General features: G+C 43.2%; 1 pseudogene; it reads right to left on the bottom strand.

Moving 5' to 3' along the window:
* Window positions 1–4348: 4348 nt before the first annotated feature.
* On the bottom strand, window positions 4349–5811 carry LOC124985534 (ATM interactor-like; annotated as a pseudogene).
* Window positions 5812–24039: the final 18228 nt, after the last annotated feature.

The raw sequence follows: 24039 nt of genomic DNA, 5'->3' as shown, positions 1-24039 counted from the left end.
CCCAGACTTGAGTCCAGCGTCCCTGAAACACAGGAAAGGTGACCGGCACAGTGGCTGGCCCAGCGGGCAGTAAAATGGAACTCTTTTGCTTATGAGCTTTTAGCTGAAGGTAAGAGGTATAGTTTGAAGGTAAGAGCTTGTATAGTTAGACAGCTGCCAAAACATCCTGCACTCTGTTTGGGAGAGGGACACAAAAATAAGCCCAGAGGGAGAGAAGCCACATGTCGGGGGTCCCAGGAGACTGCCTCGCCCCAAAGCACAAGGAAGGCGCACTTCCCTGTGGCACTCGGGTTCCCAAAAAGAATTATGAGTCTTCCTTTGCCCATTCCTCAGAAGTGACAAGATGTTGATCACGGTGCTTTCTTACTATTCTGTTCTTAGGATAGAATCACAGGAGTTCTCCTTTTCCACAGAAAGAAGCTTTTCTCTCTTTTCCTCTTATCTCTCTTGTTTGCCACTTTGTCTTCCTGTCCTCCAACATCTTCTCCTTCCTTTACTCACTCAGAAGTAAAGAAAATTAAATGGAATAGAAATTCTCTAGATGAAGAGGCGTCTTGTGACACCAGCTTGGAACAAAGAGAAATTTGCATCTCTTCAATTCCCCCTAATTATTCATTTCCTTTTCCCCTTCCTCCTCTTGAAAATAATTACTGCATGAGTAGTCTTCCCCTAGATAAGAACTCGAAGTGGCGAGGCTGTCGCTATGACTCAGCTTTATTCTTCAGAATTTGCAGTGTCAATGAGTTTCAGCCACACAACCCTAGGAGGTGCTTCTCCATGGCCCTGCTTCCTGGAGAAGGACTACAGGACAAAGTCAAAAAATGCTCTGAGTCATGCTCCTTCATTAGAAGGTCTTATGTTTCATATTTATTATCCACTTATGTATAGAATGTCAAGTGGAACTCTGAAAGTGGAACTCTGAGTGTCCAATGTCAATAATACTAATAACAATAATAGTGATAACCCCTTGAATGTGCAGTTCACAGTTTACAATTTGTTTTCCCACACATTTTGCAAATTATAGAGTGAAGTGACTTGATCAGTGACCAAGTCAAGATTAGAACGCGATTCCTTCAGAAGGCAGCTCCCAACTTGCCATCAGATGGAGGTTCAGACTTGCCTTACCCCTCCCGCAGTCCTTCACACTGGAGCCCAGTGTGTTGTCATGGTAACGTTATGGTCCACTTCTTCCTTTTGAAAAACTAGCACCTCAATTCTGGGGATTCCCAGGCACTGTCTCTGATTCAAACCTGTCCCAAGCTGCCAACTTGTCAATACTATTGCGCCAGGGTATTTCTCCATGATGCTTCTTAGCCACCTCAAATGCAATCTGCCCAAAGAAACCAGAATCTTCCCCACTAAAACTTACTCCTCTACCACTCTCTGGACTACAGACCTGGGAATTATCTTTAGCTGCCGTCTCTTCCTCATTACTGTAGGAATGAAGGTTCTGGACCATAAATTGTGCCCGAAGACCACACTCCAAACCACTGTGATCTAAAATTAAAGACATTTCAAAATACTGATCCACAGGACTCCTGTCTCATTTACATCCCTCGGAGTAGTCATTCCCCAAAAGGAGACTGGGGTAAATAGATTATTTTATATGTGGTACACAACTATGAAGTATAATGAAGTTAGAAGATACAGTGCCTGCTCATGCTCTTGGAAAAAAAAAAAAAAGACATGAAGTAATTCAGTGAAAAAGTAAAGCATAATTATAAGGCAACTGATAAGGGGCAGTCAGCAAGGGTTAGCTGTGTTGTGCATGCTTAAAATGTCTGCTCTGGCACCGGCATGAAAGCAAAGAGATTCAAAGGAAATGTGGTGTTCCTTATCAAAGAGTGTCCATGGAAATGGTCAGTCCTGTTGGCTGTGCACAATTAGCTGCCAATCGCTGGTGACAGACAGCATTGTGATCATTCCCACTGGCGTGTAGGCCCAACATGATCAGGGACGTGCAGGACTGGGGAAAGATGGAGGGGAAATGGAGGAGGAAGAAGAGAAGCTGGTCTGGAGAATTCCAGACCAGGACAGCTAATCCCTGAACAATCTGTTAGCAATGACCTTAGTGCTCCCTCTCTGTCTGATCTGTTGATTCCTGAGGTGTCTGTGTTGATGGTGTGAATTGTGGCAGATGCAATGTGATTTGGGAAACAGTTATGGCCTCTTTTTAAAAATTGATTTTAAAATTTGAATTGACAAAATAATTTGTACATTTTAGGGGGTACAGTGTGATATTTCAATACATGTATACAATGTGTAATAATTAGATCTGGGAAATTAGCATCTCCAAAACCTTCAACAATTTTTGGTCTTTTGGACTGGGAACATTCAAAATCCTCTCTATCAGCTATTTTGAAATATACAATTAAATGTTGTCAACCGTAGTTATCCTACTGTCTGCAGAATATGAGGAGTTATTCCTCCTTTCCAAATGCATCCCCAGACCCATCAGCCACCTTCACTCCACCTTGCCACCCTTGCTCACCTCTGGTAACGCTTCTACTCTATTTCCCTGAGATCAACTTTTTGACATTCACATACAGGTAAGAACTTGTGATATTTGTCTTTCTGTGCCTGAGTTACTTCACCTAGTATAAGGTCCTCTGGTTCCATCTGGTTCCAACTGCTTAGTCAGGGTTAGACATAAGATTCTGAAGCTGGATGATGTCAGTTCTTAGAGGACAAGCCTAAGGGTATGACTCACGAACCATTTCTTCAGTTGTTGCAATGATTCCATAAACAAGTTAATACCATTTACTAAATCCCTTTCTGCTGAAACTCATTACAGTTTAGCCACCCAAATGGAGACACTGCCTTTTCTATCATACCCTAGACGAAACTCTTCTGTGTGGGAACTGGCTCATTTTGTAGCATGCTACCACCCACTCACTCTTGGGCTAATTGGTTTTGGTGGGGCAGTGCATTGCATTGTTAAAAACATGGCAGCCTCCATGGATGGATGGATGGAGTAATCCCTAAAAAGGGTCACTAGGAAGACCACTTGCTATGGTTTGTCATGCTGCAGTTTAATTCACAAAGTTATTTGTCAGTGGTTTTAAGAGGGTGGAAACTTAATCTGCCTATCGTGTCTAAACACCATATGGAGCATTTGGGAGATGATTAAGATTAGATAAGGTCATTAGGACGGAGCCCCCGTGATTGACTCCTGATGACTTTATGAGAAGAGGGAGAGAGATATGCACACATGTGCTCCCTGACTCTTGTCCTGTGCTGCCTTGGGACTCAGTAAGAAGGCTGCCACCAGATGAGGCGCTATATCTTGCACTTCCAGAGCCATGAGCCAAAATAAATCTCTTTTTAAAAATAAAGTAGGCATGACTCTGGTATTTTGTTAGAGTAACAAAAAACTGACTAATATATCACCCAACAGAATGCAGTCTGACTGGGGTCTGCCAAGAATGGCTTGCTCGTGGAAAAGCTGCAGAATCAGCAGACTTAGTCATCTTTTCTGCTTAAGGTTTGCTTCTCTGAACTTTGTTTTTAGTTGTGGGGTTGGAACCCAGGGCCTTAAGCATGGTAGGCAAGCACTGTACCACCAAGTTATATCCCCAGGCCTGTTTGAGGTACTTGGATAAAAACTGAGACTGGTTATCACTGGGTATGTGATTAATAAAGATCTGATTAAAGATCAAAGCCTCTAAACTCAACCAAGACAGTCTGTGAAGCACAGGACAAGATAAGGTGCTATCTTCTCTCTGGAATTTCATTTCTCAACATCCCTGCTCTCGAAGGTAAGTAAACACTTTGAAGAATGAAGCTTCTCCATGGCTTCCTTGCTCAGTGTCTGCAGCTCACAGTTGCCTGGGGCACTCCTGGAAGGGAGGGGACAGGGAGCGTCTCCTCCCTGTGATGGGAGAGGCAAGTAGTGGTGAGTCTGCTGGGCAGAACAGGAGTTAGGGCGCAGAGCTGTGCCAAATGGCCCAGGGTAGACTCAGGACAGTCACTTCACCCGATAGAGCTAAGTCCTGAGGAGGTTCCAGCTCTGGAGAGTAGTGAGAGATCTGCATGTTGGCCCAGAGAGAAAAGAGCGGGGAGAGAGGAAGTCAGGTGACCTGCCCCCAGGTGAGGTTTGTCCAGCACACACTGTCCCCAGGTCGCTTCTGCATTCTCTCTCTCTCTCTCTATTTTAGATCAACATCTTATACTTTTTAATACACTCACATTTATACACACATTTGTGTTTATAGGTACAAAAGGCAAAGAACCGCAAAGAATCTAAGCAACTGCACCATCAGCTACATTCAGCAAAGTTAATACTGTTGTCCCTGCTCCCCATTTTCTAAATCTGGAAGGAAATAATAATCCAAGGTGGACTTCGCCGTTAGAGGTTGGAGACCCCATGCAGCTCAGCACACACCTGAGTTTCGTTGCTGATGAAGAACAAACTCCCCAGGGTTTCAAAAACCTAAACTCATGGTCTGTGTCTCTGTACTGTTCAACCGAACTTTGCTCTCAGGAGCAGATAGGTTTGTAGCAGTGGAGAGTCCTTCAGTTTGGGTCTCTGATGAATCAATGCTCATGGAAAAGCTGGAGTGTTTCAGGATGTTGCCGAGGGGCAGAGGAGGACTACTGTCTGAAAGAAGTTTAAGTCTGTCTGCGTTTGAGTGTCAAACATCTCAAGGCCTAGGAAGTGAGAATTTCCCCTGTACCCGGAGGGCTGGACAGATGTGTGTGCAAATAAGACGTCGGTTTGGGTCTCTATGCCCAGTGAGTCCAAGAATGGCTCAGTGTTCATGGTGCTAAGTTTACTCCCTTCAGTATGAGTCTGGATATTGGAAGCTGAGAAGAACTCTTCAATATCAAAATCTATTCCAGGATTCTTGGTTGGGCCAGATAGCAGCTGGGTGTCAGGCCCAGGGTTTGTGTCAGAAAAAAGGCTACAATTATCCAATGTCTGATTAGGCAGATTACTTGACAAGATGTTTTCTAAATCACTTAATAAGTCTATGGCTTGGGTCTTATTATCTGCCATGCTCTGTGAATTAGGCATACTATTCTCTGCACTAAAGCTCAAAATGGGCGCAGATTTCTCAATATCTTGATTTAAAGTCTTAGGGTAATTCTGAGGTAATAAACTACGAGTTACTGTCTCTACTACTAAGCTGCTATTTACAATATTGTCTGCAGGAACACTGTCTGACGAATGGACACTCAAAAATGTCTCCGCACATTCCACCTTGGTCCATATGTAGTCAGCCATCTGTGGAACTTTGCATCCACCTGGTTTGGATTCCTCTGTAGATCCCATCTGACTGATGACAAGTGTCCACAAATACATCAGTCTGAGCAGCTATAGATGAAATTACCTTAGAGCTGGGCAAAAGTGTCTGGGTGTGAACGCTGATGTCAAGGGACACTTGAGAATCAAATGACAGATCGGTCTGAGAACAAGAAGACACAGAGGAGTCAGGGCCAACCCTCTGTGCAGAAGGTAGGAAGTTCTGTGAGGCATAGGACAGATCCGTCTGTACATTAGTTGAAGAAATGCTATTCTTCTGACACGTGCTCCCTAGATCTTGGATTAGACAGATTTTTACCCAAGTGCACTTGAATACTAATACTAACTGTCTCAAAAAGTAGATTTATAATTTTTGAAAGAGGTAGGCTCTCCTTAAGAAAGCAAGGGAGCATCAGGGTTCCTACTGACCAGGGCATGGAGTGCTAGGCACCTAGTTGGAGCCCTGATCCACACCTCACACCATAGGCAGGCCAAAGAGTTGACAGCAGGTCATGCTGGAGAGAACTGCATGACCCAAGTCTAACCAGAGCCGCTGGCTTTCGCATTCTTGAAGGGCAAACCACAGGGTCTAATAGGCAGTCACTTGTTCTTTCATTCATTCATTCATTCATTCATTCATTCATTCACTTTTTAATATTTATTAAGTGCTTGACAAGTACTAATTCTGTGCTATCAAGACTTCTGCAAGAGTCAGGAGGAGAGATGAACCCATAAGACTTCAAGTGATGGACACCCGAAGGTCCGTCGGAACAAAAGTGCCAGGGATGCAGAGAGAAGGCTGAGGCCCCTGGTGCCTGAGTGAACTGAGGATGGCGTCACAGAGGAGGAGCTTTGAGCTGGGTCATAAAAGATGAGTTTGAAACAATCCACAAAGTGTGCTACAGCAAAATGGGACACTGAACACGGCATCGACACAACTGGGTTTTTGTCCTGAATCTATGACTGGGGCAGGGGGTATAGTGAGGCAAGACCAGCCTCTTGGGGACAGAATCGGAGGCAACTCACTCTCAGGGTCATGCAAGAGAGACTGGGAGGCTCCTAAACTCATGAATCAGGTGCTTCTCTTGTCCCTGTGCCCTGGCTCTATGTCCAGCGATGTGACCTCGGTGACGCATCACCTCCCTGAGCTCAGATTCTTCACACACAGGGCACTGGACTGGCTTGGCCATGTAAGGACAACTGTCTCTCAGAGACCCTGGATGGCCCTCCCCTGTGCGTCTTTGCCAAGAGCAGACATGATTGGACAGCCCCAGATGTGTGCCTAAAGAGCAGAGGAACTTCCCTGCAGCCTCCCTGAAGCCTGAAACAGGCCCCGGAGCAGAAATAACTCTTCTGTTTTCTCTCATCTCCTCTGCCTTTCCTGTTTACTTGTAGATTTCAATGCCTCTCTCTCCCACTTAACATGGGAAGCTGAAGTTATTGCATTGCCATTTTATAGAGAGGGAATTAGATTTCCAATAAAGTTTAAATAGGAAATGAGCTTCTTAAGTACCAGACTGAGTAGTTCCGTACTATAATCCAGGGAAAAGGAACCTGAAAAGCCATTAAACTCTGTGCTTAGGTAAAGAAAGATGAACCATGAGAGACGGACCAGCCAGTGACTCAGTCTGCAAAATTACCAGTGTGTCGGGGAGTTTCTGGCCCATCCTGCCAAGCAGAATTAGAAACCACTTGGAATAATCTTTAGCAATAAAACATTTTTCAAAGACAGCTGCCCACTGGCTCTGCAAAGCTCTGATCCTTGTATCTAACTGACCACTGGATATGCCAATCATTGTTCCCACAAACTCAACTTGCCCTTAACAAATCGTATCATCCCTTCCAACCCATCCCCTGGCCACTCCATCCACCTCAGACGGTTCCAAGACCCTAGAGGAAACCTAGGCATCATTAGATGTTCTATATGATTCCCTGTTTCATTCAGTGCAACCTCTGTGGCCCAGATCCCCAGGTTCTACCTGCTGGTTGTTTTGTGAGGCCATCCTCCATCTCCATCCTCTCTGCCAGAGCCCAAGGACAGACAGACAGCACTCCTCACCTACTAACTCCTCTCACTCTTCAAGTTACTCCAGGCAACCATCTATCCTGGCACTTTTGTTTTTATGCTTTTTTAATTGTGAAAAATATCTATATGTTAGAAAGTCAACTACAGAGTCCACCACCACCCAGGTTAATAAATGGAACACTACTCTTTGTTTTAGTCTGTTTTCTCCTGATACAACAGAATCCCACAGACATAGTAATTTATTCATAAAGGAATTTTATTTGGCTCATAGTTCTGGAGGCTTGACATAGTTCTGGTGGGCCTTGACAGTACTGCAATACAACATGGCGCAAAGGCAAGTGGGCAAGCGCAAGACACGTAGTCTCAGGCCACACTCACCCTTTCATCAGGAGCCCATTTCCAACATGATGGCTTAATCCATTCATGAAGCTGAAGCCCTCAAGACCTCTCCACCTCTTGAAGGTTCCATCTCTCAACACCATTACTTGGTAATTAAATTTCAACATGAGCTTTGGAAATGACTTTGGAAGTGACTTTGGAAGCAATAGTACCCTATCCTTCGAGCAGTCCTGCAGGGAGCACAGGGGAGACACTGCAGGCAGGAAGCCAAGGAAAGGTGCCTGCAGGAGCTCCCAGAGAACCCAGAGTGACCTCGGAGGGTGACTTGGTTTTGTCTTTGAATAATATCTCCCTCTTGGAAGAATGCTCATGGAAAGGTTATTGATCCAAAGCTGTACATCCATCCCTCAGTCCTGGGACTCACCAGCTGCCCAGTACCTAGATAATTGGAGGTTTCGTTCCAAGTGAAAATTAAAAATGGTTGCAGCCCCTCCCAGCAGAAAGGCAGAGCCGGTACAAGGACACTCATCCATCAACCGTCTCCACATACCTACATATTAAACACCGTATGCCAGACAACACAGAAGACTGGTTCTTACCTTCACAATTACACGTTGGGCTTTGTATAATTATTTTCACTTTGCAAATGAGGAATATGAGGCTCCAGGGAAATTAAGTTACTTATCCAAGGTGAACTGACTTGTATCTAGCAGCATCGGGATTCAAACCCAGGTTGTGCTCTTTCCTGTGTTAAATGGTATCCTCGTGTAATATTAAGTAAATGGGAGAAAAGTTCCCTGAAGAGAATAAAATTCACAGTACTTTTTAAGACATAACTTTCTTTTTTTTTTTTTTTTTTTTTGTGGTGCTGGGGATCGAACCCAGGGATCTGTGCTTGCAAGGCAAGTACTTTACCAACTGAGCTATCTCCCCAGCCCAAGACATAACTTTCTTGATGGTCAGTGTCTTAGTCAAATTGTCTTCGAGGTAGTCTCTTCCTGTAGCCAGGACACCAACAATAATGGCACCCCGTTGCTTACATCTGAGAATGGCACACACTAGTGTGGTGTTTTACTGTGGTGTGCGTGTGACGTGTGTGTACGTGTTCTGTTAGTGTGTGTATGGATATGTGGTGCGAGGGTTATGTGTAATGTGAGATTGTGTTGTATGTTGTGTGTGGTATCAATGTGTGTTATGCAGGTGGTGTGATTGTGTGATGTGTACGTATGTGTGCAGAGTGTTGTGTGTTGCGTGAAAAAGAGTTCTCAAAATTGGGACCAGAAACTGGGCCCAATGGCGCATGCCTGTAATCCCAGCAACTCAGTCTGAGGCAGAAGGATCATCACAAGGTCAAGGCCAGCCTCAGCAACTTAGCAGACCCTGTCTCAAAATAAAATTGAGAAGGGACTTGGAGCAGGGCTCAGAGACAGAGCGCATGCCTAGCACGCACAAGGCCTTGAGTTCCATCCCCCATACCAAAGGGAAAGAAAATAGGATCAGAGTGAATGGTAAACAGCCTTGATTGTTTCTGGACTGGAAATCTCTCCCAATCCAAGGGTCATCCCCAACATCCAGGACCAATCAAATGGTCTTAAAGACCTTGCAGTGATGGAGAGTGCCCACAACACAGGAAGAAATAACCAGAACCTCTAAACTGACCTGTCTACCCAGGTCCTCCAAGTCTCTTGCAGCCTGTAACTATGCACAGTGTCGTTTCTGGGTTGCATCTGAATTCAGGGGTGCAAACAGAAGTTCAGTGACCCCAGGAAGCTGAGCATATGGGCCCCAGCCCAGTGGAGATGGCACGTTTAGGAAAAGAGCGGCGGCACGTGCTCCTGTCTTATTAGCTACGGCTTGCTCATCCGGCAGCCCCAGCACTCCGGGAACACGAGAAAAGAAACTGGGTCATGCCCTGCTGGAATGGGGACTTTATGTCAGATTCCTGGGAAAAAAGAGACTGACCTCAACAACAGGGTACCCGCCAGCACTTTCTTGAGGCTAATTATAAGTCGGAAACCAGCACATCACCAAATTTGGAATGTTCTCAGAGGAGAGAAGAGAGCTGACAAAGACTAGCTTTCAGTTTAACTCTGGGCAAATGGTCCACCAGGCCATGGCCCAGATTCCTCAGCTACAATTAACGATGTCAAATATTTAACACGTGCTACAATAATATTCTGGCTTTGGTGCTTTGTTTGCTTTGTTTTGCTTTTTGGCAGCACTGGGACTTGAACTCAGGGTCTCACACAGGCTGGGCATGTGCTCTACCACTGAGCTATATCCCCAGACCCATACTGTGTGTGTGTGTGTGTGTATGTATGTGTGTGTGTGTGTGTATAAAAATTTTTTTAATACCAGGAATTGAACCTAGGGACACTTAGCCACTCAGCCACATCCCCAGTCCTTTTTTTTATTTTTTAATTTTGAGACAGGGTCTCGCTAAGTTGCTCAGAGCCTCCATAAGTTGCTGAGGCTGACTCTGAACTTGCAAAACTCCTGCCTCTGTCTCCCGAGCTACTGGGATTATAGGCAGGTGCTGCCGTGCGGGGCTCCATACAATATTTAAAAGAGACTTGTGAACTCATGGGACTTGTGAAACCTAAGGATCCTTTGGTTTGTCTCCCTGCCTCTGGATAAACACATGTTTACATAGTCTGCACAGATAAGGGGATATTCCCAGTTTATAGTGTTTTGGAGGTTTCACTTTTGTTAGCCTAGTTCGATTTTAAACAGCTTGTGAAGACATTCTTCTCCACATTGTTTCAGAGTCCACATATCACATCCACTGGGTGGCCCCTCTATTGTCCTGGAGCATCCCCGATACCCTGGTTGAACTCCCCGCACTTTGTTATGATGTGTATCCTATTCCTTCCTTAGGCAAAGGCCACACCTCCAAGGCAAGAAGACAACATCTCTGGAGAGACAGGAAAGAATGTGGAGGGATGTTGTATTCGTGGGGCAGAGGCAACTCTGGCTCTCAGGGATATAATCCCTCATCTAGGTCTTGAAGGACCTACCATGCTTAAAGGATTCCTGGGGGTTATGAAAGGGCTACCCAGGAGCTGATCCAGGAGGTGTCCCCAGAGTGACCTCAGATAGACAGTGAGCTCCAGACAGCTATGTCAGAAACAGGACCATCAGCTGCATAAATTAGAAGCCTCCATTCCAGGTCCCTCTCGGCTAAGCATTCCCTCCGTCCTTGTCTTAGGAGGGGTATTTTGATGACATTTTTGAATAACACTAAATAGAATTTCTTCAGTGAGGGATACAAGCCCACCAAAGACATTTTTCTGTTCTCTTTATTCATCTTATTGGCCCAAATGTCTCTTTGTCCCTCTGTAATCTCTTTCCTTGTTTAGCAAACATTTATTGAGCACCTACAGTGTGCGAAGTGCCAAGGATCTACCCGCCAGCCTGATACCTGGCACCTGTCCTCATGGCCTTTACAGAGATCCCAGTTCCTGAGGATAGGCTCCTGCTCTCTCCCCATGTTGTGCTCTGCCCTATGGCTGGGACATGATTCTGCTGGGACCAGGGAAGCATCCCCTCCCCGGCTTTCCACCAGAACTTTCTACATATTTATGTGCTACTCACTGCGGATCCGAATGCCAGAGAATCCCCAGCAAGATGATCCTGTGCTTCACCTGCCAGGTGATTTAGGAAGGTACGCGATTTGTGGGGAGGGGAAGGGCAAGGTGGGGACAAGATAAGAGGGGCTGTTACTCTGTGTCAAAGTGGAGCCACTTATGGACCAGGGATTATCTGTTTAAGACTGGCCTGACTCATAACACTCATATTTGATAAGGAAAGTCCACGGGGCCACATTAAACTAACCAGATGCCCACTCTCATACCCACTCAGAATTTGGCCATCTGCACTGAGTCATGGTTAATTCCCAGACTTAAATGAAATAACAAATCTTAACAAATCTTGCTACCAAGAACAGTGTGTGGTAAAATATGGGGCCTTCAAATTGTGACTGGACTTCCTGGCACCACTAAACCCTCTCTAGCCTGTCTCGAGCTATGGTCACAGGGAGGCCACCACCTTTACCAGGAGAGGTGCAATACTGGGGAGTCCAATGACCTAAGAGAATGCTGGTTGTTTTTCTTTACTCTTACCTGTTTTTAAGAAACAAAATTCCTAGGGCTGGGGATATAGCTTAGTTGATAGAGTGCTTGCCTTGCATGTACAAGGCCTTGGGTTCAATCCACAGCACTGCAAGAATCCTTTAAAAAGCAGGAACAGTGTATTACTAAACCCCAGGCATTTAAGTTTTGTTCAGTGTAGTAAGCCTGAAGAACAATCGTATTTAACTCTGCCTAGCTAGGGCAGAAATTCTGAGGCATCAGAATTTCTCTAGTGACCTCTTGAATCATAGCCTCTGCTGTCAGCCCTGGGGTAATTCAGCAATGCATCAGGTTCTACAGCAATCATTTCCATGCCACACAAGAGGCAGGGGGTGCAGAGCGAGACCGGGCACCGTTTGGTTTTAATGTTCGTTGAGATAAACTTGCAATCTAAGGCTTAAACAATTGCACTCCAACCTGGATAATCTACTTGCTGCTTCACTGCCAGGCAAGGTATCTGCAGAAGCAGCTGCCACTTTGCACATTAGCACTGGTGATTTCATGAAGCTGCACCCCCTGAGTTGATTCCCACGTAGACATCACTTGCTCATCACGCCAGTGACGGAGGAGGAAGACAGTAACCTTCAACTCCACCTTCAGTTTAGTCACCCCAAGTGATTTGTATGTATGTAACCACACTCATCTCAAAATGGAATAAGATAGGAAATCTGAAGTTCATTGCTGCAGTATCAGCCCCCTACCTTACCCCTTTCAACTCCCTCTTTCATCTGATGAAACGTCCTTAATCCTTTTCCTCCCACTCAAAAATGTCCATATTCTTGTTCCTCTTGGAACTTCTAGTAAAAACCATACTTATTTTCCAGAACAACATTTCTCCAATTGTTTTCCCCACAGTCTGAGTGTTTAATTAAGTCAGAAGTAGTTCTACAATGCAGAACAAAAAGTCTCTGGTTTTCATGGAAATCAAAGGCTAAGTTCTTTGCTAAATCATAGGGGATTCTGAGTTGTAGTTTTAATTTTGCTTGCTTCACTACTTGGGTTGTTTTGTTACTACTTTAAAGAGATAATTTATATCAATTAAAACAGGAGTGACAAGAAATGGAGCTGAGTTCATCCACTGGGGAATGGCTACATAAAAGAGTATATGCACATCAAATAGCCAATACCACTAAATGACCATCAAACCATGGATGTGAACATCACTAAATATTTTTAAAAATCAAAGTAGATAACCTGATCTCAACTCCATAGGTATATGGAACATGTATGAAGTTTGTGGTGTAGTATATATGTTAATATGCTTCAGATGAATACAAACAGGACTGGTAAATTAAACATCAAGCAATTTATGGGAGCAGGTGTTTTGCTTTGCATATTTCTATATCCTTGGATCTATTGCTTATGCAATATGTATATATTTATGTGCACACACACATGAATATAAAAGAGAACAGTAGCTTCTCTACTATTTGTATGTACACTGCCACAGTCTATATAGTAATATTGGCATTCCTAGAGTCTGAAAAGGTTACTGCTCCTTAGCTTATGGCTTTCTGAGGACTTTGTCTTTCTTTATTGTAATGCACATTAGAATCACTCAGGAGCTTTCAGATCTCCATAATCAGGGCGTATCCCAGACCAAAATTAATCAGAACCTCTGCTCAGTGAGACCAGCACCACCATTTCTTAAAGGTCCTCAGGCAGTTTCAATGCATAACCAAGGTCTAGAATCACTACTTTGTTCTCCAAATTCCTCCAGGGCTGGATCTACATCTGGTTCATCCTTGTGCTCTCTGAGCACCAAAGTTAGTGATTCATATTACTATAATGAAGAGATCTGGACCTTGCTGTATTCTCAAATGGAGAGAAGTGCCCAAGGATTTTCAGTATCCAACAAAGAGCATTATGTCCCTGTTGACATCTCCAGTAGAACAGCTGACCTCCTGGATATGCATCTTTGCACATACGTGTGTGTGCTGTCTCTCTCTCTCATGTGCACACACATAAACACACACACACACTTGTGCTGTGTTCTACCTCTGTCTCTAAGAATTTGGTGGGAGGTTTCTTGGGTCAGGATGTAATCCAGCAAAGAAAAATGGAAATCCTCAACCAGAGAGGAGCAGAAGGCCACTTTGGAGGAAATCATGTCCCTCCTCATGACTGTGTCCCAAAGTTGATGACATTGTTCCTGCGACACTTTCAGATTATGGCTGGTCTTTCCTTGGGACTCACTCACGATACAACACAAAGAGAATTTTGAACATCTGAAGTTCTTCCAGTGTATTTTGGTGTTTTCCGGAAGATGGTGCCCCAGGCTACTTCCTTTCCCCTACTTTGTAACTGTTTCTGGCTCCAGTGATCTCATCTAAACCTTAGCATCATTAAATGATCATCCATCCTTGGTCGTACCATGCATGTTAATAAAGAGCTAATGCCTAGGGTACAGGGTCCATTGTCATTGGGAGTCACCTAGAATAAGGCATGCAAACTGTGCTCCTCTGGGCAGCACAAGTGGTCACATTAATTCTTCAACTGTGGATCCCTTGATGACAGGATTCAGGGGCAGAATATTTAGATTATGGATTATATGGATTATTATGGATTATAATTCCATTATAAATATCCTGAAATACATGAATAAGGTAACTTTTAAAATAATCCATGAAGCATTTTGAATTTATCTTGTGCCCTGGAATTGTTTTAGGATTCTTGGAGTATTGTTCCATTTTTGAACCTTCTTAGGATGCTATTATTTTTGTTTTTGTTTTTTAATCCTATGAGGCCATAGTAGCACAATAGGTTTTGTGAAATCATATCACTTAACTGAACCTCTAAAATGAATGATCCTACATAATTGAAAAAATCAAGAAACTCTTTTCTTAGGATGCCAGTTAATCCATTAATCCACTGACAGATTCATGGTTACATAGACTACTGGGAGGTGGTGGAAATTGTAGGTGGAAATTGCTGGAGGGATAGGTCCTTGTGGGTGAAAACTTGGGGCCTATATCTTGTTCTTAACCATCGCATCTCTCTCTGTTTCTGGGCTGCCATGAGCTGAGTTTTGCTCCATTACACTCTTCCACCATAATGTTTTGCTTCACTTCAGGCCCAAAGCAATGGAGCTGGTTGAGTGTGGACTGAAACCCCTGAAATTATGAGGCAAAATACATCTTTCTTCCTCTAAGTTGATTTTCTCCAGTATTTTGTCACAGTGACAGAAAGCCAATTAAACACACTGACATACAGTAGCTTCCCTACTTCCCCCCAAAATATAGTAGTCCCCCCTAATCTGGAGGTGTTTGTTCCGTGATGTTCCTTGGATTCCTAAAAGAAAAGATGTCTGAAAAGATGTAGATAGTACCCTATCCTATATATACGATGGGTTTTTTTTTTAAATACATCTATAACTAGGATCAAGTTTAATTTATAAATTAGGTACAGTAAAAGTTTGATAACAATAATAATAAAATACAATAATTATAACAATACTGTAATAAATATCACTTAAATCTTATAAATTGTTTATTTCTGGAATTTTCCATTTAATATTTTTAGACCATGGTTGCCGACAGGAAAATGAAACCATGGGAAAGCAAAACCCCAGATAAGGGAAAACTACTTATCACCCCATAGATGATTTACTCATTTCAAGAGAACAAGATACTTTTATGAAGAAAAGCCCTGATGATCAAAAGTTCACCCAGAGGAGCAAGCTGAGTCCTACCAATGGCACACTCAATATCACTTGCCTCCCAATGTGACACCACAAGAAGTATTTTGTATCACCTATGAAGTCTTCTTTTCCATATACATTTTACTTGCAATTAGCCAACCCTTTAGACTTAAATTCCAGTGCACAGGAAATACGGTGGCTGGAGTCTCAAGTTAATGGCACTACAAGGAAACAATTAGACATGCGAGATGTTCTACAAGACAAGCCAACCAATCTGTGTAGAAAATCAATATGATAATGTGAAAGCAGATCAATGGTTTGCTGGGGACCAGGACAGAGAGAGAACTGTAGAGAGGCACCCATGAGCTTTCAGGGTGATAGAAATCATCCTGATGGGGGTGATGGTTACATTGGTATATACATTTGTTAAAATTTATGAACAGTACACTTAAAATGCCTGCATTCTGTTGTATTTTGATTATACCTCAACACTGTCGATTTTTGAAACAAAATGTGTCATGCAAAAAAAAAAAAGGTAAAAGTTACCTGTTTGAAAAAACTGAAGAACCATAATAACTAGACATAATGGGAGAAACTTGATTAGATCTGGATTCAAAGAAAATGAACATATAAGAAAGACATTTTGGGAACAGCTGGAGGAATTTAAACATGGACTGGATACTAGGTCACACTGAGGAATTTTTGAAATTCTCTTGCACTTATGTAGGACAATGTATTTATGGTTAAGAGATGCTTGTTGAAATATACACAGGGGTGTCATGGTGTCTGTAACTCAATTTCTTCTATATCCAAAGACATATGAACGTGTAGAAAGTCAAAGCAAATACAGAAAAAGATAGCAATTGTTTAACCTTGGTAGAGGGAGTACAGGTATTTGTTGAACGGGTCTTTCAATAATTCTGTACTTTTTTCTCACTTCAGTCCTGGAGATTGAACCAGGCCCTTGCACATTCCAGGCAAGTGCTCAACCAATAAGCTACACACCCAACCTTGATTCTATATTTTCAAAATTTTTTAAGACATGTTTTTTAGAGCAGTTTCAAGTTCACATGAAAATTGAAAGAAGGGTAGGGAGATTTTCCCATATGCCTTCTGCCCCACACATGAATAACTTTCTCCATTATCAACATTCCTTATCATAGGCATACATACAGTTGATGAACCTACATTAATACATTACCATCATCTAGAGTCCATGGTTAACCTCAGGGTGCATTCTTGGTGGTTTATGCTGGGTTTGGACAAATGTATAATGGTATGTATCCACCCTAACCATATCACACAGAGTATTTTCATTGCCCTAAAATTTCTCTGTGCTTTGTCTTTGCATCCCTTCCTACTCCTTCCCCTAACCCCTGACAGCCACTGACGTTTGTGCTGATCTTTTCCCATAGCTTTGCCTTTTCCAGAACGTCATAGAGTTGAACTCATACAGTATGTAGCCTTTTCAGATTGGCTTCTTTCCTTTAGTAATAGGCATTTAAAGGTCCCTCCACGTCTTTTTGTGACTTAGTAGCCCCATGCCTCTGTTTTGTGCTGAAAAATATTCCATTGTCTGGATGTGCCACAGTTTATATCCATTCACCTACTGAAGAACACCTCAGTTGATTCTAACCTTTGACACTGATGAATAAAGCTGCTATAAGCCCTCCTGGAGGGGTATTTGTGTTGACCCAAGTTTTTAACTCCTTTGGGAAAATATCAAGGAGCACAATTGCTGGAGTATATGGTAAGAGCATATTTTGTTTTGTAAGAAACTGCCAAACTGTCTTCCGAAGCGTCTGGATCATTAAATTCCCACCAGCAATGAGTGAGAGTTCCCGCTGTCCCGAGTCCTAGTCAGCATTTGGTGTTTTCAGTGTTTTGGATTTTGGCCGTTTCATACATGTGCAGTGGTACCTCATTGTTTTAACTTGCATTTCCCTGATAACTTAGTATGTGGAACACCTTTTCATATGATTACTTGCCATCTTGTGTGTCTTTTATTTCATTCATTTATTTATATGCAGTGCTAAGGATCAAACCCAGTACTTCACACATGCTAGGCAAGCGCTCTACCACTGAGCCACAACCCCAGCCCCTCGTGTGTCTGTTTTTTTGAAGTGTCTGGCCTTGGTTGGGTTGTTTCTTAACATTTAGAGTCTTTGCATACTTTGCAGGCTTTTATCAGATATGTGTTGTGCACATATCTTATCCCAAGTTTGTGGCTTTTCTTTTTTTTTATTTAATTTTGGGGTTTTTTCATTGCACACAAATGGGGTACAACTTTTCATTTCTCTGGTTGTACATGCTGTAGAGTCACGCCGTGTGTGTGATCACACATGTATGTAGGGTAAGGATGTTTGTTTCATTCCATTATCTTTCCTTCCCCCTGCCCCCTCCCACCCCTCATTTCCCTCAACACAAGCCAACGTTCCTCTATTTGTGGCTTTTCTTTTATTCTCTTGAACTTTTGAAACTTTAGTGGTGAAAATGTGGAAGTTTGGGAATGCCATTTGTGTGGGTATGCCCCTGTGGTTGACAGTCAATATTCAGAAACTCTGGCTTCTTGGTGAGGTTCCTTTTAAATCAAGGAGACATGGTTTTTCATTATTTCTTCTAAAGGAGAAAGGATGCTAGCAGATCCCAAGAGTCTTTTCCATGGTACTCCCCTAGCACCCATGACCTGGGAGGATGTTGAACCCCTCTGACAATCTATCATTCCAACTGGATCATGATGTTGTAGGGAAAATATGGGTGAATAGTTAAATTATTACTGGAACAAATATCTCAAAACTAAAAGTTAAGACAAATTCACTCCCAGAACTTCTTCATTAGAAAAGGGAAGAGAAAAACAGAACTTTTAGCATGTGCCTAACAAAGTTGAAAGAAAACATGTAGAAAGTAATTGAAAGTTAAGTTCTTTATACTCCAAGGAAACTGAGGCTGTTACTAGGGTTCTAAATGTTGACAGAGTTGTATTTCATATAGGGATGTCTGTGGTGTTGCTTCTGCTGAAGCAGATAATCCCCATTCAGATCCTCCTCTCAGAAGGTCCAGCTCAAATTGCTACTCCTGCACAAAGTCTTTGCAAACTGATCCAACCCATGACAACTGCTCCACTTCCTAGAACCCATTTGCTCTTACCATATCTTTCACTCTGGCTGGTCTGGTCCTTAATCACTGTTACAATTTGAATGTGCTTCCACCCCACCCCAAAAAATGTATGTGTTGAAATTTGGTTGACATTGCAATGGTATTAAGAGAGTGGAAAATCCTGCTGACATTTGTAAGTTGATAGAATTTAGAGATGGGGCCTTAGGAAGTAACTAGGATTAGATGAGGTCATGAGAGTGGATCCCTATGATGAGAGTAGTGGTTTTATAAGAAGAGGGAGTCCTGAGCTGGTACTTGCTCTGTCTCCGGTCACATGACACCCTGTACTATGTTGTGATACAGTGTGGAGGTCCTCACCAAGTGCAGACCCTCAACTTTAGCCTTCTAGCCTCCCAGAACTATAAGAAGCAAATTTCTTTTCTTTATAAATTACCCAGTCTGTGACACTATGTTATAGTAATGGAAAATGAACTAAATTATTCATTACTTGATTATTTAAATAGCTTGCACTTTTGCCTCCTTTCCCCCAAATGCTTTGCCTGGGATGCCCCAGCCTCGACTCCCTGGAACTCCCTGCCTGCTTCTGCCTGCACACACCCATCCACACAGGACGTGTTTGAGGGCAGAGGCCGTGACTAAGCCCCTTAGTTATCCCATGTCCTGGTCCATAAAGATGTGACAAGTGAATCCTTGCTTTCTTCCTATCCCTCCTTGTGGTCCAGAGCACACATCAAGACCCAGTGGAGTTTCTTCATTAACGCTTCCTTAATGAAATGGATTTAGATATCTGAGATCAGGAGACTTGAGTGACAGTATCTCCTGTTACCTCAGATAAGACCCTTTATTTCCTGTAACTTGGTCTATATGCACAGACACAATGTATTTTCCACTTGCTTATTTGATCAAGTCACTGGAAAAAAAAATTAACTAGTGGGGCTGTTTTCTTTTTCAATTTCCAAATAACATTTGATAGGCCAGAAGTATTTTCCTACATGTTAGTACTCAGGGAGGAGAGGGAGTCCATTAAGCCATTTTCTCAGTGTTTCTTACTTATCCTGCAAACCCACATTTGGGACAAAAGTGGTAGGCGCTGCCCATTTTGTCAGGCAAAGAGGTACCTCATAGGGAAAAGAATCCAGCAGACCATAAACTGGCGCTTCATGGCTTCCCTGGAGTTTTGATCACCATGAATGTGTTGGAAGGTGTAGTTTGGTTGCCATGGTGACCTGAGGGCCAACATCCTCACCCTGAGCCAGGGCCATGGGGCACGTGGTCCCCTCTCCACATGTCAGGGCAGGGCTCACTCACCTCAGCTCCCTTCTTGAAGCCGTATTCCTTGGGACCTTGAATTTGAGGTCACACACTGCCTGTGAGGATCAATTACACAGCAAAACACAGCAGCCAACCTTGAAAATTACTTCTCAAGGCCAAGAGGAAGAAAAACATGCTGTATAGCATTACTCTCTAGGCTTGGGAACATTTTTTTAAAGATAATGGAAAGCTCAGGGAACATTCAGAGCACTTTTTCTCTCTTAGTGCTACAGAATCAGCATTGTTCATTCTTAGGAATATTTCCTTAGAAAAATTATCTTAAGGTCCCATGAAATACATTTCAAAGACACTCCTCAATGGGTTCTGTGCTTCGTTTTCTTTGCCACTCAGTCCATTGCTTTCTCATTTCCTCTCCTTGCCAGTCACCACCAAGTCCACTACCGTGCCAGGCTTTGCTCTCTCCACCCTCAGCAGCACCATCTATTGACAGGTGCAATCTCTCTTCTCATTAGCGAGCTTTCTCTTACACTTACCAAGACAACACACGCGTGTCCACCTCACTCACACCCACCCTCTCCAGACCTCGCCTGTCACCCCCACAGGCCACACGAGTGCACACAGAGCATACGTGCACTTGGCATCCTTCCTTGGCTCCCCATTCCCTCCTCTGTGAAACAGTGCCTTCTCCTAGCTTTCACTCTCCTGATTTTCTTTCTATGGCACTGGCCTGAGGCAGAGTGATTTGGGATCAGGAGACTGATCACAGGAATGTATAGATGGCATCATATCTCCTCTGAAAACATACTGCTTCCTATCAAGGAGGTAAATATTCTCCCTCCTCCTGAACTGGATTGGACTTGGGCCTGCACTTGACCCATGGAGTATGAGAGAAGTAATGTTACAGGACTTTGGAGGCTAGGTCATGAAAAGCATTCAGTTTCTACCTGATTGGTTCATTCTCTCCATACTCCCTTTCTCTCTCTCTCTCTCTCTCTCTCTCTCTCTCTCTCTCTCTCTCTCTCTCTCTCTCTTTCTCTCTCTCTCTCTCCCCCTTTCTCCCTCTTTCTTTCTCATCCTTGGAATCCATTCACCATATTGGAAGAAGGCCCAGGTCACATACAGAGGCCACATGGAGAGGCTCCAGCTGATGGCCCTAACTAAAAGGACAACCAACAGCCAGAATCCATCACCAGACATGTGTATCAACAAATATTCAGATGATTCTAGTGCCCAGTTTCCAGATCTTCCAGTTGAGGCTCAGACATCATGGAGCAGGGCAAACCATACCTACTATGCTCTGTCTACATTCCTGACCCACAGAATCTGTGAGCAAAAGAAATAGTTACTTTATGGTGCTGCATTCTGGAGAAATTGGTTCTACAGTCACACATTGCCTTTCTTCTCCTTCTCTGCTTGTCCTCTAAACACAGGAATACCTTAGGTAGAGTTGTCAAATAAATTACAATGATGATCAATAAAATTTGAGTTTCAGATAAAAGCAAATGATTTTTAAGCATATACATGTCCCAAACAACAAATGTTTTTAAGCATATGCATGGAACATATTTTTTTAAGTTTTAATTGTTTATCCGAGATTTAAGTTCAACTCGGTATCTTCTATTTTTGTTTGCTAATTCTAAAAGTCCTACTCTCAAGCCTCCACCTAAACGGCGTCTCCATCTATACTCACTCCTTTCGTGAACCCTCTTCAGTCTATATTCTGACAGCTCTCAATCTATATCTGTCATTCCGAACTCTGCGCTAACCTCTGCGCTGAAATATCCACCTGCTTGACAATTTGGCTTTTATAGCTAATAGTCATCTCAAACTTAAACAGAATTGTTGATTTGTAACACCCAACTGATCTGAAGCTTTTCAAACTTCCACATCTCACTGAAGGACACCAGCACCTCTGCGGTTGCTCAAGCCTCTTGTCTGAGAGTCATCCTCCATCTCTCCCTTTCTTGGACTCATCCAATCTAGGAGCACATCCTGTGAACTCAACTGCCCAAGTATATTTCCAACCTGTTTATGCCTCTCTGTCCACTGCAAACCCCTGGATCAAGTCACACCTTTCTCTCACTTGAGTAACTGCACTGGCCCCTGAGAGTCTTGTTTCCCTCTTGCCTCCCTATAACTCCCAGATAATGCATTCTGCACACAACAGCCAGAATGACCTTTGGAGGGTGGAGGTGTTGGGATGCTGGGGATGGAATCTGGGGCTTCATTCATGCTCACTGCACCCTCTCCCACTGAGCTGTACCCCCCAGCTCACACAGCAGCCAAAATAATCTTTATGAAGACAGATCATGTAACTCGCCTGCAAGAAACTCCCCAATTGTTTTTTATGGTAGTAAAAAATAAAATGCAAATATCCTCCTGTGACCTTCAAGACCCTTCATGAGCTGTTTCTTACACTACTCTTTCAAGTGTGCTGAACTTTCTGTTCCTCACACATGCCAAATTTCTGCTCTTGGGGACTGTGGAATGTTCTGCCTGAAAAACTGCACATGGCTGCCTTGCCCTGTCATTTCCTACTCAAATCTCACATCATTTCCTCAATTAGACCTTGTTTTCCCTCCACTAAAGACCGTCAGCCTGAAGGTTTCCACCTCTGTATGAACCCTGCTGGACCAGGGTATTTTTTTAATGGGATGCATAATAATTGCACATATTTCTGGGGTAGCACGTGAAGTTTCTGTTCATGCATACATTGGGTAGTGATCAAATCATGGTAATTATCACATCTGTCTCCTTCAACATTTATCATTTCTTCATCATAAGAACATTCAAAATCCTCTCTTACAGCTCTTTTGAAATAATGCATTATTGTTAACTCTATGCACCCAGTTCTGCAATAGGACATAGCATAACTCCAAGGGCACACCTCCATGTAGGTCCTACTCCTTAAAGTTTTCACTCCCCACAGTGTCAAGCTGGGAACCAATCTTTTAATACTTTTAAGCAACTTTCATCTGAACCATAGTGACCCCTGAATTAGTTTTCTTGTGTGTATTTCTAGCTAAGACTATTGTAGATTTTCCAATTTGTTGACCGGTTTCTATATTCACCCTGAATTTTTGATTCCCATTCATTCCTTGTGGGTCAAATTTAATTTTTCTGGAACACTTCCTTGCTAGCTTGTCTAGTGAGGTTTGTAAGGGCTATACTCTTTGGTCTCTACATCCAAAAATGGTTTTATTTCACCTTACATCTTGGGTGTAATTCATGGGTAAGGAATTCTGGTTTATATAGTTCTTTTCCCTCAGCAGTGTGAAGATACCACGCAGGTACTTGTAGGTATCTATTATTGCTGATAAATCCATCAAAGTATTTCCTTTAAGTACTTGTGTTTTAGTGGTTGTGACAATTTTTTCTCTAGATCTATGTTCTGCTCTTATTCACTGCTATATCTGTGGGTGGATTTATTTGTCCCTCTTCTGTTTAAGACTTGGTGCACTCCTTCAATCTAAATGTCCATGTCTTCTTGGGTTTTCTTTTGACTTCTGTGACTACATCCTATATTCAAGAGTGTATGAACTACATATGGGCAGATTTAAGAGTAATAAAAGAAACACCTGGGACTGGGGTTGTGGCTCAGTGGTAGAGTGTCGGGGTCTTAAGCCCCCTTGCCCTTCTCGACCAGCGGCAAGGGAAGGGGACACTCCCCAACAAGGTCAGATCAGGATAGGTAAGGCCGACTGACCACCCGCTCCCCAGCCCTCCCGGCGGAGGACAATCAGACGCATCAGGGAGACCTGTCACAGCAGGAACTCATTTATTGAGGAAGTTACACAGCTTTTATGTAGGGTGGGGGTTAGGCGGGAACCAATCAGCTTAAAGGTCAGCAAGGCAGGGGTGGTTCATGCAGGCGAGAGTCCCATTGGACTATATGGCAAGCAGGAGCTGATCACGTTCGCGGAACTGTCGTTAACCAATCCCTGACAGTGGTCCAATTTATCATCATGAACCTTTGAAACCGCCTTTGAGCCTTGATTTTGCTCACTCACCAGGGAGTAAGGAGTCAGCCTGAGTTAGTTAACGTGTCATTAGTCCCAACAGTAGAGTGTTTGTCTTGCATGTGTGAGGCACTGCGTTCGATTATCAGCACCACATATAAATAAATGAATAGAAAAAAGGTCTATCAATATCTCAAAAAATATTTTTTAAAAAGAGAAACACCTATGCATCCACCAACCAGCTAAGAAATAAACTTTCACCAGTACCTGGGAAGCCCTGTGTTCTCCTGCCTGAACCCAGACCTCTCCTC

Source organism: Sciurus carolinensis, chromosome 5, assembly GCF_902686445.1.
Source record: "Sciurus carolinensis chromosome 5, mSciCar1.2, whole genome shotgun sequence".
In the NCBI taxonomy this organism is placed as follows: domain Eukaryota; kingdom Metazoa; phylum Chordata; class Mammalia; order Rodentia; family Sciuridae; genus Sciurus; species Sciurus carolinensis.
This window is presented reverse-complemented; position numbering and strand designations above follow the sequence as displayed.